The sequence below is a fragment of the Spermophilus citellus genome (assembly GCF_964194105.1).
Source record: "Spermophilus citellus genome assembly, chromosome: 16".
In the NCBI taxonomy this organism is placed as follows: domain Eukaryota; kingdom Metazoa; phylum Chordata; class Mammalia; order Rodentia; family Sciuridae; genus Spermophilus; species Spermophilus citellus.
The window spans coordinates 39,774,798-39,790,386 of NC_138196.1; positions in this window are offsets into that span (position 1 = coordinate 39,774,798).

A 15,589-nucleotide genomic window follows, 5' to 3' on the forward strand; every position below is an offset into this window, starting at 1 on the left:
AAGCAATTTATTTCCTTACTTAAAGCAAGACTAGTACTAGTAATTCTTGTAATGATTGCCATAGAGATGATTCATATTTTTATGTGGCTTTATGAATGCATCGTCTAGCATAAGAGAGATGATTCTAGTTTAATTTCTACCATTTATCTTTTTGGGTCTCATTTCCCCCTGTAGTAACATTTGTAGAAATGACAAAAAATAAATCATTACTTAAAATATTGAGTTTTAAAAATGGATTTCGAGGTTATTATATAAATGTTTTGTAAGGGATAGTGCTAGATGTATTATAGTTTATGTAACAGTATGTATAATAGATATAATTGAAAATTTAATGGTTATATCAGCTTTTGGAAGTCAAAGGTTCATTTAAATATAAGCACTTGTAATTTGCTGTGTTTTCAACATAGGATAAGTAACTTTTTTGATCATTCTTCTCTTGTTCTCTGTCTCATAATCCATCCCACATTCATAATGTGCTAAATAGTGACAGATATATTGCTGTACAATGACTATATCAAGGCAAAACTAGCAATTTAGGATCAAGTCCAAATATCTAGTTGAGAGAGTTTTGAATGCAAGAGGTCATATCCAGCGAGCAGAAATGGAGGTTGTATTAAATGACTCAAATAAGAAAATAGTCAACATATTACAGTTCACTGTGATGCTTTAAGCATGTTCTTACAAGGAAAAAACAATATATGGGGCAGAAAAGAGGCATGGGAGGATAAAAGAAGAGGGAGGCACTATCTGTGGTTTTTCAGCTTTCAAAGAGGGTGAACTCATGATAAAAATAACCAAGTCACTTCAACTTCGACCGTGGACATTTGCAGGATCATAATGGCCTGACCAAACAGGGTAGACCCTTGTCAAAAATATTAACTTAATGGTTCAGTGACCTCTTTCTTTTTCTTTTCTGTCTTTTCTTTTCTTTTTTTCTTTTTTCTTTTCTTTTTTTTTCAGTAGGAGAATATCAGAGAGCCAACTTGTTGAATAATTGAATGAGAGTTGTCCAGCATATGAAAGGTTTATTTCTGACATGGGCAAAAGAAGGGCAGTGGACTTGTTTGCTGAAAATTAATGGAAAGAGTAAAGAGCAGAATTAAATGAATCTGTGAGATTTTAAATTTCTTTCTAATGAATATATGTAGACTTTTGTTTTATGCACCCATTGGTGGGGCACTTACCACCTCAAACATGATTGGCCAAACAAGATATTTGAAAGTGTATTCTTACATTGGACCTAATACTGATACTCTGAAAAATATATATAGTGACTCTAATTTTAATATGAACAGATATTCAATATAAACATCTGCATATACTGATTAGGATTAAAAATCACCTGGGCTGAGGATATAGCTCAGTGGTAGAGTGCTGGCCTAGCATGCATGAGGCCTTGGGTTCAGTTTTCCATGATGAAAAAAAGAAATTGCAAAACTATCATTTCACAGGTCATCATAGTCACAATGCAAATATAAGAATATTTTATAAGATCTAGGATATTTTATTTAAAATGATTCCTACTGTTGTCCTAGTGCAAACAATGAGAACAGGTCTCAATAGACTGTCTTTTATAAGGCTGGTTTTCATTGATTCTCAGGATGCTATGTCAGGACTCCTGCAATATCATTTTAAATATGGTGTCCCATCTTGGGAAACAATGTCATTAGGAGATGATATACTTGGGAGCTAACAGATTGCCTTTATAATAGTTACTAGTCTTCATAACATGCAGTCTTTGTTTTCTTTGTTTTTATATTAAAACTGAATAATGAAGCCTCATTATATTTTTACTAGTTCATGTACCAGAAGGGGAACTTCACTTATGGATGAAAACATAAAGGATTTCTCAGAAAAGGAAACTGACTCATTTGAAGAATTAATTTACCATCCAATTCCTAATTCCTTTGATTCCATCAATACTTCCTAAGTTTTAATAGCCCTTTCCCTCCAGAATTCCAAGTTTTATTTTCATATTATTCTCAGTAATGAATATAATGATAGCTAAATTTACTAAATTAGCTCTAAGGGTAACTAACACTTGTTAAGTGAGTCTAGTGCTATTCTAGATTCTTTGTAAGTATGAAGTTATGTAATCATATTACTAGAACTTTGAATGAACTAGTAATATAACCCATATTTTAAGGAAGCCCAAGGGCTGAATAAATCTAGGCAGTTCAGTTCAGGACCCTGTGCTCATTGCCACAATTCTAGGACAAAAAATTTCCACCGATTTCCATGGTTTCATATCTGGAAGACTTTATTTAACTGTATGTACAGGCAAGCTGAAACAAATGTCTCATAGTAAAAACCTTTGAGGAAAGAGGAAGACATAATGAATACAAAAAAATAAATCACAATTATCTTGGAGTCCAGAGAAATATAGCTAATTAAAATTAATCAGCTAATTAAAATTATCAAAGTCTCACTATGTCTTCATTGTCTTAAAGTTTAATTTATAAAATATTCACTTGGAGTGTATCCATTGACAGCTTAATGTCTTAGAACAGTAGTTCTTAAACTTTATGAGCTTCCTTCTGCTTTTAAAAGTTATTCAGCACTCAAATGTTTGCTTATGTGAAGACTATCTATAGACATTTATTTTATTAGAAATTAGAATTCAGAAGTCATTAAATATGAAAATAATTTAATTGTTAGTTCATTTAAAAAAGATAATAATATATTCATTATATGTCTATCAATGACTACTTTTTAAATACAAGTACATTTTCTGGGGCTAAAGGTAAAACTCAGTGTTGGAGCACATACTGTACATGGGTGAGGCTGTGGGTTCAATTACTAGAGTGCACGCTACACAAACTCCACCCAAACTACATTTCCAAGACAAAACTATTCAGTGAGAAGAGTGATATTGTTTTTCATATTTGTAAATATCTCTAACGTTTGGCTGAATAGAAGATAGCTCCATTTTCATATCTGCTTCTACATTTAACCAGTTGCACTACCACAAACCAGGTAGCCTCTGGTGAATGCCAGTATAAGCTTGTGTCAAAAATAATGAAAGAAGTAAACAAGACTTTTGTGATATCATGAAATTACCATGGCAATCTTATGGACTCCCTGAAAAGTTTCAGGATGCTCAGTGGTCATAGATCACCCTTTTGAGAAATAATATGTTAGAATGATGGGCTAGGAGAAGCACAGACCTGAGGGTTTCCATTAGATCATTACATCAACCCTGGGTTGTCCTATTTTCAGTTGTCCAACCCCGTCCCCTTGCCAAACACAGCTTTGTAGGACGCTTCAAAAATTTCTAAGGGATTTAAGTGCATTAAGTCCATTTCCATTCAAGAGATAATCAATAACTTTCACATATTCACAAATTAAATTTCTATTTAAAAGCTTTTTATGAAGGTAAAAAGCATAGAAATAAGTAATGACAAATTGAAAGTATTATCAAAGCATTTTGAGGTTCATAGTGAAACCCCTGGATTTTTTATTGTGAAAGAGCAAGGGTCTCCTTCAGGAACTGGCTTTTCCCCATTTGTGTATTTCTCACATTAAGCAATCTGTAACAACCTATATTCACTTGTTTCCTCTAAGAGGATTCTATAAAACCTGGACCTAAGGGCTAGAGCTATGTGCTGTCTCAGTTTCCCAGAAACACCTTGCACGGTTGGCAAGACTCCTTTGCTTGATTGTCTTTGCACAGAGGCTGAATTCTTCCTGCAGGAGCAAAATCATTCATGTGGGGACAGAGAAACAGTCTTTCTTTTATGAATTAGCTGCTTGTGCTGAAGAAGACTGAAAATGAACAAAGATATAATATAATCTTTGACAGTAATAAGTCCTATAAAAATAGTTAACCAAGGTATGGACAAAGAGAGAGACAGGGCATTTGATAAGGTGGTCAGTGCCATTGCTGAGAACTCAGGTGACATTTGTCACAAGACCTAAAATGATTGAGGGAGTAGTCCATTTCTGAAGTAAGAGCAGTCTGAATGGAAGCCATAGAAAATGTTAATTCTCTGAGGACAGAAGTAACTTGACTTATTTGCAGTTGAGGAAACAGCAGGACAAAGTTTGCTGGAGCCAAATAAATGGTCAAGATTAAGAAACAGGGGGTGCTAATAGTTCTAGGACAGCTCATAAAGTATCATGAGAAGACCATGATAGGTTATCACCCTGTGTTACAAGAGTGCACAAAGCTATTGGGAGGTGATCAGTAGGAGAGTCTTATTCAAAGGGGCTCATTCCTAATGCAATGGGGATGTTGCCTGGAAGCAGGTAGCCCAGTGGGGAAAGATGTGCTGGAGGCTTTCCCTAGGATACTCACCATGAGGGAAGAGTGATGTTTCCTAAGCACAGAATATTTAATTTCTTTAAAAAATTCCTGACAAACACTGTTTTCCTATGCAAGAAGTTTGAAATGTTTAAAATTCTTCATTCATATCAAAAAGTGGTGAGAAATAAAGCTGTGGGACTCAATATGCCATCCTAATATAATCTGGGAATTTAACTGAAGAGTTGAAACAAAACAATCACAAGGATTTAGGTTGTCACTAATTCTATGTGACAACTTAGGTAGCAGAGGCTTGATTCTTTGATCTCTATCATGAATTCTAGAGTTTGAAAATAAAACCTTTACTCTCAAAGACATTTTCACTTACATGCAATTTGGCCTCTAACAGGGTCTTTCCAGTAACTTCCATGGCAACTTTCAGGGATTAGACATAGAATGAAGCCTCTTTTCCATCCCCAGATTCCTTGATATATTCGTTTAAAATGGTTTATTGACTACCTCCTATATGAAAGGATTTTGAAATATTTTTCAAACCAATGTATATAAACCTCCAAAATTTGGGAAGCACACTTGGAGGCTGGCCAATAATATATTGTCCTGACAGTATTAAGAGTGGACTATTTTCTTCTGTTGGGAAAAGTGTAAATAGGGAAAAGGCAAGATAAAGTACATGTGGCAAAATGTGAAAAGTCTGTGACTCCTCCTAGAAATTCCAAATATAACTCTCATGGAGAGACAGGAAATAAAGTTCGTCCAGGAAGTTTCAGTGGTCTTCCCTCCCCTACTAGGAAGAAAAGTTTGGCATTCATTTTCAAATACACTGACTTCAATAATTCACATGTATAGATGAATCTTCCAACTATTATAATATAGACCTGTCTCCCTCATTAATGATATATTAAAATCTTTAAAAGCTGTTGCTCAACAAGATTGGTTCAATAAGATTGGTTAGATCAATTAGGAAAGGCCTTATAAAAATTCTCTTAACAGTCTTATGGAATTCTAAAGTTTGAAAATCCTGCAGAATGAAAAGAAAACATCTAAAATGACTATAAAGCGTAAAGCACAGTGGATTGGAACTGATGTAAGAAAGAGTGCATGTTGTGTTTACATAGAAAGCAGAATTGGGCTTTATAGGAGGAAATGTGACCAGGCCAGAAACAGGGCAACAATGAAGTTATGTAAGTTGTCAACAGTTTGATAGCACCATGACTTTGACCATGAAACTGTTCCATGATGTGTGCCCTCATGAGAACCCTGAGGTGCCTGTTTCCATGACTCTGTATTCTATGCTTTGCTTCACATTCTCTATATTGAAGAAGCTGGAGTAGAGCAGCCTTCTATTTCTCAAAAACATTCCATTTCATCTCAATAGGAGGAAGACCTTTCTAACATGTGGGACATGAGGAGTCACATTGGGTCTGGCCTTGTGATCCTCAGGTGGAGTGTTTGTCATCAAATATAGCAGTTGTCCTTGACGAGGATCAGTACCAAGCAGCAGAGAACTCAGCCCATCACAGGTTGAAAGCAGAGCACTGCAGCACCAAGGGAATGAGGTTCTTGACTCAGCTAACCATTGTTGAATTAGGTTAAGGCTTGTTGAATATTTGTTGATACTTGCCCTCAACTAGCTTTGAACTATGAATAAATATACCTGAGCAGCTATCTCTGACAGAGGGCAAGATGGAAGCACCCAGTAGAGAATATTATGAACAAAATATTCTTTTCCATGGAAGTATCTTTCTTACTCTGATTTTTCTACTCCTTCTCATTTGCAGGCTCTACCTCCTTTGCCACAGAAATGAACTCACCACCTAGACAGGCCCATCAGGGAACTCAAACTTCCCCAAAGTAACACAGGATTCAAGGTGGAGACATGCTCTATATGGAGACCACCCAAGTCCTGCAGTGGCTGACTGCTGTGAAAGAGAATCTATCTGCATCTGAGATCAAGAACTAAACAAGGGCTGGGGATGTGGCTCAAGCAGTAGCGCGCTCGCCTGGTATGCGTGCGGCCCGGTTCGATCCTCAGCACCACATACCAACAAAGATGTTGTGTCCGCTGAGAACTAAAAAAAAAATAAATATTAAAAAAATTCTCTCTCTCTCTCTCCTCTCTCACTCTCTCTTAAAAAAAAAAAAAAAAAAGAATTAAACAAGCCAGATATATGTGCCGCCCCATGTGGCTTCTCTGAATGGGAACATGAGGACAAACATGGCTGCATTTTCCTCTCATGGTGGTTCTAGTCACCTACTAGACTGTTGAGAGACACAGTTTAGTCAGAATGATGCCTGGCATTTTTGCCAGAGGGAATGGTTGAAAGGTGACCCTGCTCTGGGATTAGGGTGGCTCTGGGATTAGGGCAGATCCTGCTGGGATTAGGGTGGATGCTGCTGCCTCACGTGCCTGCTACTTTGGAGTCCCTGTTGAGTTCTCCCATGGTTCTGGGAGAATTGTCACAGGGAGCCCAGTGGAGGCAGTGTGTTCCTGGGAAGTGTGGGTAGAGTGCTGGTGAGAGTTTGGGAATAAAGGTTGCTGTTTGAACCTACAAGGCTGTGTGGCAGCTTGGTTATTTTGTGCCTAGCCACACTGCGGCACTAGACTGCTGTTAGTAAGGCCAGGCAATCTCTCCATCTCAGCTGCTTCCTTCTTGTCCAATAAATAAAGACCATCCCTGCTCAGGGAATGGAGGGTGGGTTTGGAGTTTTCACTCTGATCCAACCCCTGGGACAGTCTCCATTTCCACAGCCAAGAAGGCGACTGAACATTCTACAGCCAGACTGGATTTCCACACAACCTTGTTCTGACTTTTGTTCTATTACGCACTGATGCACGAGTTAGTTCCATGTCACAAAGTTGGATGACATGTACCATTAAGCATTAATTTTGAAAGACAAAACATGTCGGGCAAGGCTTTCCTACAATGCCATTGGTAGGCCAGATGTTCTCTTACTTGATGGAATACACCCACCGCTTAGAATCTCTCTCCCAATTCCTAAAATTGAGTACCCTCATAAGAAAATATTTCTCCTTAACTTTTTTAAGCAGACAAAAATATTTCAATTGTTGAGTAGTCATAGGAATTCTTCTGGTATCTCCCTCATAATTATTTTAAATTTCTACAACAAGTGCTTCTGTCAACTCGGTGACAGTGCATCATTGCTTTTAAACCAGATCACCCTGTAGATGAATGGGCTACACCTTCAAGTTGCAGATGCACAAAGTAGACAATGATGAGAACCGCAGGTACTGAACCCAAATGTCCTCAGAGGTCAACTGACAGTCACTGCTCATTTGAGATTAAGAGCTGTCGTGCACTGCAGATTCATGCTACACACCCTGCCAACTCCGCAATGGAGGAGTCAAGGTTTCTAGCACCTACGATGCTGGGCAAACTCTGTACAAGACAGCCAGAATTCGGTGCTATTGTATGTTGCAGGCAGAACAGCACGGATCATTAGACCGAGCAGCACAATTTCATGGACCTCAGTGTTTCTGCACAGAGGTGGTCGACCATCTTTCACTCTTAATGTGTTTATATGTGAGGAATTAACAGGAGACAATCACAGGGATCTCTAGACAATGACAAGAGTTGAAGGTGATGATGGAATGGTTTTATTTTGCATTAGTACTAGTCCACATCTGCAATTACATTTTTCATTTTCGGACAGCTTCTCAATGTGTTAGGGATGATGTTCAGATAAAGTTGTACCCTACCTGCTTTCTATTGGCATGAACCTTCGTTATAAGTTTACGACTCTATTTAGCTCAACTGTCTGGTATCAAAGTTCCTCAGGCACATTGTCACTGTGCAAACATCACCACCACCCAACACTCATGACTTTTTATTGCTACTCTATTTTCTTCCTGTGACATGATGCTTCTCCCAGGGAGGTGGTGTTCAATTGTACTTAAGAGTTCTTGGGACTTTCACACAGGTCAAGCCTTCATTATCCACTAAAGAAATAACTGAATAATTCACATGGGCTTTCTTCAGTGAATTTAACTGACCTCATCATGCCCTACTCAGGAGTAGGGACAATTACTATTAGTTTACACACTGAGCCTAGACCTCATATGAGATTTAGAAAAAAGTATCCACAAACAAATTGGAAAATTTAAATAGGATTAAGTAATACATTTATCTAAAAGAAAAAAATGACTGGGTATTAATGAAGCATTTGAAACCGAAAGATGTGAATAATTTCTGACAGACTAAACAGGAAGAATGGTCACAATGCTGCATTGTTTTATGCATTGTGAAGACTCTACTTTTTTTTTTGGATGTTCTGATTTTTATTTTCTGTTATACTGTTTCTCTCGTACATAACTTCTGATTAAAAATGAGTTACAGGGGCTGGGGATATAGCTCAGTTGGAAGAGTGCTTGCCTCACTTGCACAAGGCCTTGGGTGCAATCCTCAGCATCACCCCCCCCCCAAAGAAAAAAAAACAATATGAGTTATAATTAGGTAAAACTTTTAAAGACTGGCAGAGTGGATAAGTATTAAAGAAGTTTTGGGTTGGTCCATTATCCTTTTACTATCATTATCTGAGGTTCACAGTTGTAGTTGATACCCTCTGAGAACAGCCTTTGTGAAATACAAAGTCTAAAGGAGGGTAAAGCAGCAAATTATTGAAAACTCCAAGATCAGCAAAACTTGCTCAATATCCTGATCAATAAAAGCCAAGTGATGTAAGAAACTACTGCATATTTTTATCCACTAAAAAGATGTGTGCCTTCTTTAGCACTGGTTTCACAAAATCATAATTAGCCAGAGTTTTGTTAAGATACTAAGGATCCATAGCACTGTCCTGGACCTGTTTAACACAGCTCTTAAAACATACCCATCTCTGCAAGGATTCATTCTTTGGCACAAAAGCAGTGAGGAAAAGAGCTCTGGCAGACACTCTGCAGGGAGACAGGTTCATTGTCTGGCCACTGCGGCTTTCACCTGGCAGGAACTGGACTTACTGCTGGGAAACCAGCTCATCTCATTAACATGACTTTATTCTACAAAAAAGAAACTGTTGGCTCAGCTCCAGTGCTGACACCTCAATCCCAGATCACCAGAATTTCCATCAGGTCCTAGGCTAGAGACAAGGTGGGAGCCAAGGGTCCCCGCAAGTCTGGAGAGTAACAACCAAAGGTAAAGAGCAGATAGTGGAGCTGGGTCAGGAGCCAACAGATGGGAGGGGCCTACTGTCACTCAGCGGGACATCTAGTGATGGCTCTCTCCTTGGTGGGTAAAATCCTCCTGCACCTCCAGCGCTGAAGCTGCAACCCAGTGGCTGGAGGCAGATCCCTCTTTGTGCGAAGGTAAGCTTCTGAAAACAAACACAGTAACTCCATCCATTTCAAAAGCCTCTGTGCAGTCCCAGAGCGGCAGAGGGACCATCTGAGCGCCTCTGACACTCCGACTGCAAACTTTCCTGTTGAGACACTTGTGCCCTTTCTTTTTTTTTTTTATCTTTAATTGATTTTATTTTATTTTTTAAATACACTACAGCAGTGGAATGCGTTACAATTCTTAATACACATATATACCACAATTTTTCATATCTGTATATAAAGTATGTTGACACCCAATTTGTTTTCATACATGTACTTTGTATAATGGCATTTGTCTTTGGGGATTGGCTAACTTCACTTAGCATTATCTTCTCCAATGCCATTAATTTACCTGCAAATGCCATGATTTTGTTCTTTTCTAATTATGAGTAAAATTCCATTGTGTATATATGTCACTTTTTAAAATCCATTCTGACAGCGTCTGGGGCTGCGACCAGCACTGCGCACGCTGGTTCGGCCTCCTCCTCCAGCAGGCAGAGGAAGCTTCTTCGGGAAAAGCAGCTCGAAGCTTCCCGGAGGCACGGAAGCGGCAGCCCAGGGGCAGCACCGGGTACAGGTGCCAAGCACCAATGCGGAGCCCGCAGCCCTGCGCGCGGACCCCTGCGTCGCCGCAGCCCTGCAGGCGCGCGTCCCTGTCGCAGGGCAGATTACCATGGAGGCTGCTCACGTCCTCCGTGGAGGGTGACCTCCGCGACCCCGCGGGCGCCAGCGCAGCCCCTCGCCGTAATGGGAAGCGACCTCGGCCTCCTCGACGCCCTCCCGCGCTGAAGATGGTTTGGGAGCCGCCTCGGCCACCGGGTCGCGGCCTCACGCGGCACCCCCGACGCGCTGCCCGCCCCGCTCGCGCTCCCCCAGCCCTCACCGGACTTGGGTGGATAGCGGTACACGGAATTGGACGGGATGTCCAACTCCTCCACGCCCGCGTGCTGCCGGCTCCTCAGGGCCCCCATGGCCGCTGTGGCGCCCCGCCGGCCCTGGCGCCCCTCCGCGCCTCACCGCGGCCGCCCTGCACCCGTGCCCGCTGCGGGGGTAGGCTGCCCGCCTCGTCCAGCTGGGCTGCAGCGCTGCGGCTCTAGCGGCGGGGGACCCCCAGCGCGCCACGCACCATCCTCCGCCTGGCACCGCAGCAGCACCTCTGCAGAAGGGGCTCGGGGCTGGGCCGGGGGCGCCGCCACAGCCGCCCTACTTTTATTTGCAGTGCACCAAATTGGTCATTAAAAGTTACTGACTACTGATGATTGTGTGGTTTGCTACTTGCCAGGTACTGTAAGGCATCCTCTCTGCCCTCTCGGCAGCCAACATTCTAAGTTAAAAATGCTCATATTTCTTCTGGTGGAAATCTAATTGGAAAGTCAGTGCTCTTAGTAAAAATAAAATCCTAAATGATAACCTAGTTTTATGAACATATGAATGAATGGTATTTATCTCTCATCTCATCCCCCTAATATTTCAGGTTGCTTAAAAGATAACAAAATACTATTTGATAACATATGTTAAAGGAGGAGAAAAAGCTAAACTAGAGGTAGAAACATAATCAAGGAGTAGAAAGAGGCCACTCTGTAAATGCTTGCCATAATGCCATTGACCTTGTTCTGAATAAACTTGGGGTCAATTGAAGGTATTTTTTGTTTGATTACTTTTCGGGTTTTATTTTATTTTTATTCTAATTTTTTATACATGACAGCAGGATGCATTACAGCTCATATCACACATATATAGAAAGCACATTTTTTCATATCTCTGGTTGTATACAAAGTATATCCACACCATTCGTGTCTTCATACATGTACTTAGGGTAATGATGTTCATCTTGTTATACCATCTTTTTTACTCTTAGGCTCCCTCTCTTCCCCTCCCACCCCTCTGCCCAATCTTGAGTTCATCTAATCCTCTCATGCTCCCCCTCCAAATCCCACTATGAATCAGCCTTCTTATATCAGAGAATATATTTTGCATTTGGTTTTGGGGGGATTTTCTAACTTCACTTACCATTATATTCTCCGACACCACCCATTCACCTGAAAATGCCATGATTTTGTTCTCTTTTGTTGTTGAGTAGTATTCCATTGTGTACATATACCATATTTTCTTTATCCATTCATCTACTGAAGGGCATTTGAGTTGGTTCCACAGTTTAGCTACTGTGAATTCTACTGCTAGAAACATTGCTCTGGCTCTGTCCCTGTAGTATGATGCTTTTAAGTCTGTTGGGCATAGACCAAAGAGTGGGAGACCTGGATCTAATGGTGATTTCATTCCCATATTCCCAAGGATTCTCCATATTGCTTTCCATATTGGCTACACCAATTGGGAGTCCCGTGAACAATGTATGAATGTGCCTTTTTCCCACATCCTTGCCAACACCTATTGTTGTTTGTATTCTTAATAGCTGCCATTCTGACTGGAGTGAGATGAAATCTTAGAGTAGTTTTCTTTGCACTTCTCTAATTGGTAAAGATGTAGAGCTTTTTAAAATACATGTGTTGATTGATTGTATATCATCTTCTGAGAGGTGTCTCCTCAGTTCCTTAGCCCATTTGTTGATAGGACTATTTGGTTTTGTGGTGTTTAGTTTTTTGGGTTCTCTATATACCCTAGAGGTTAGGGCTCTTATCTGATGTGTGACTGGTAAAAATTTGATCCCAAGATGGAGGCTCTCTATTCACCTTGCTGATTGTTTCTTTTGCTGAGAAGATTTTTAGTTAAATCCATCCCTTTCATTTGATTTTAATTGTTCCACTATAAGTGTCTTATGAGGGAAGCTAGGGCTTAATCCGACATGATGGAGATTTCTGCCTACTTTTTCTTCTAGTAGATTCAGTCTCTGTTTAATTTTGATCCACTTTGCATTGAGTTTGCTGCATGGTGAAAGATAGGGGTTCAACTTCTTTTTGTGGCATACGGATTTCCAATTTTCACAGCATCATTTGTTAAAGAGGCTATCTTGTCTCCAATGTACGTTTTTAGTGCCTTTGTCTCATATAAGATAACTGTAATTATGTGGGTTACTCCCTGTGTCCTCTATTCTGTACCATTGGTGTATGAGGCAATTTTGATGCCAATGCCATGCTGTTTGGGTCACTATTGCTCTATAGTATAGTTTAAGGTCCTCAGCCTGCCTTCTCTCATTTATACTCCCTGAGGGCAGAATATGTAGGTCACTGCAGTGCAGTCCCAGTAGAGATCAGAGCTGTAACGGGGTATCAGTGATGCAGCATGCAGCAGGGACAACAGACACCATGCAGTAGGGTCCCTGTACTGGTCCATAGTGGAAATAACCCATATGAGTGCCAAGGTCAGAACTGTGTCATTTCCATTTATCTTAGTTGGCAAACACAGGGGTGCTGAACTGTCTTTGCTTTTGCATATAGAGTGACACAAGATTCCAGCAAAAAGCCCAAACAAACCAACACTTGTGAAAGGACACATTTTATTCAAAATCTTTCCATTAGTCTGGCCTCCTATAGTTTCACTCAAGGGACCATTCTCATTGCTCTCAGCATGGTTTCAATGGACTTTCTGCATCACAGGACAAATCATATTTGAACAGGACACTGTAAAGTGTTACAGTTTTCAATATGGGGTGTCCCCCAGAAGCTTCTGTGTGAGACAATGCAAGAAAGCTTTGAGGTGAAAAGATAGAGTTGTACAAGCTTTAATGCATGCATAGGATTAAATGAGAGACAAGTGTAAGCAGGTAGGTATTGGCTGGAAGAAGTAGTTCCATGTGAACATGCCTGGAGGTTTCCATTTTGTGCCCAGTGAGTTGCTGTCTCTGTGCTTCCAAGTGGCCATGCCTGAGCTGCTTTCTTAAACAACACTCTTCTGACACGATGTTCGGCCTCATCTTGGGCCTAGAGTTAGGAACACAGCTGACTAATGGTCTACCTCTGAATCTAAGAAAGATAAATTTTTCCTCCTCTAATTATTCTAGGCATCTCTTTCATACAGACAAAAAAAAAGCCACCTAGAATAGAAATAGGTATCAACATGTGAGTTGTTTGCAGTGACTTGCCTGAATATTTGGTTCAGGTACTTGTGGAGACTTTGGTAATTGGAATAGATACTTTGAATAGTTTAGAGATGTAAGCTGGAAAAGCTCTGAACATTGTAAGTGAATCTTATCAAGTAATTCTGGTGGAAGCTCTAAAGAACAAAATGCTGATAGGATTCTTGCTAGGAAACACTGTGCTCATGAGTTTGCACAGGAGAAGGGCTCTGCTGGAAAAGGGACTAGGAAACATTTATGTTACATTCTGGCAAAGATATTGTCCACTTTATGCATATGTCCTATCACATTCCTGTGGCTAAACTTAGAGGTGATATACTCAAATCTGATGGAGGAAATGTCAAGGAAGCACAGAATTCAAGCAGTGATGTGGATTTTTGCTAGCAGCTTTTATTCATGTTTACTGGGAGAAGGTGGAGCACAAGGAAGAGTGTAAGCTTGCATTTTGGTCAGAAAAGGGGGGGTAATTCTGGGCCTCAGGAATTGTGGTTGTTAACGCATTACAGTCACCAAAGAGATTCTAAAGAAATTACACAGACACCGTAGAGAAGTAGCTTAAGGTCATTTCAGGAATGGGCCGGATTCACAAATCATGTTCACAAGATACGAATATACAAATTCCACTGAGAAGAGAAACTACTAGGAAGTTTGTTCTCCATGCTCACTCGGCCACACAAAACTTTCCCCTTCCATGTTCCTCAGAGGCTTGGCTACTGCTTGAGATGGTGGCAGACACTGGCTACTAGCATGTGGTGCTGGTTCTGCAGGAATGCAGGATCCTGGAGTTAGATGGTCATAAAGGCTTCCACAAGATTGCAAACGTCGGCCTGGAAGGTAAAAGTGTAACAAAGTGAGAATTCATGTAAGTAGGCCCTAAGAGGGACATGTGTGCTGTTGGAGAAGAAGTGGAAGCTTCAGTAGTGACCCCTGGGACTAAGAGATGCTGGCAATGTGGACTATATGTCAGGAGATGCTGCTGGTTAAGGATACAGTTAGCTATGTGACAGGACATGGATCAGGGCTGCCCAAGTCCTTTGGAGCCCACTGTCCACAACATGTGCCCAGATGCTGAGCATGGGGAAAGAGGAGTTGTTAGGCAGCTGCATTTCGGTTTTGATCATAGCCAGCTTTACTTTCTGTGTGCCTATTTCTCCCTTTGGAATGGAAGTACATACTCTGTGCCAGTGTTTATTAGTTATACATGAGTTGATTTTTATTCCTACAAGTTCTGAAAACCAAGAGTTTAATTTGAGTCCCAGAAGAGACCCTGAACTTGCAGTTTGGGGCAATGCTGAAACTATTTAGATTTGGGCATCTCCTGGAAATATACTGCACACATTTTCCAGGGTGAGATGTTAATAGCTTTGGGGGATCATGGGTGGCATGTAAAATTTTGGAGTTCAGTGTACCTCAAAAGTTGAAGTGAGGTAATATGGGAATGATCAGAGGTTGAAATTATTACATTATGATATGGGTGCCATAATCTATGAATAAATCCATTGGGTGGATTCATAATTTGGTAGAAGTGCTGCATTGGGTGGTAAATGGAGAAGGTGCATGTCTGGAAGAAGGAGGTCACTGTGGGCATGTCCTTGGAGATTATATTTTGTCACTTGGTCCTCCTTTCTTTCTGCCTCATACAAGCCATGAGTTTAGAGGCTTCCTACAAAATACCCTTCTTCCATGAGTGTCTATCTCTTCCCATAGACTGAGACCTCTGAAACACAAAATTTCTGCATTACCTTGGGTCAGAGCAGAGCAGCCTAACATAGACAAGGAGATCTCTGAGAAATGTGGTTCTAGTAAATAGCAAGAATAAAGCATCCCATCATTTCAGAAATAGATATGTGTGTATGTGTGAGTGTGTGTGTGTGTCCAAATATATACTTTTTTCCAATCAAAATGTCCATATTTTTTGCCTCAAGCTAACATCAAAGAGGCAGGCACCATTACTGGCTCCTGA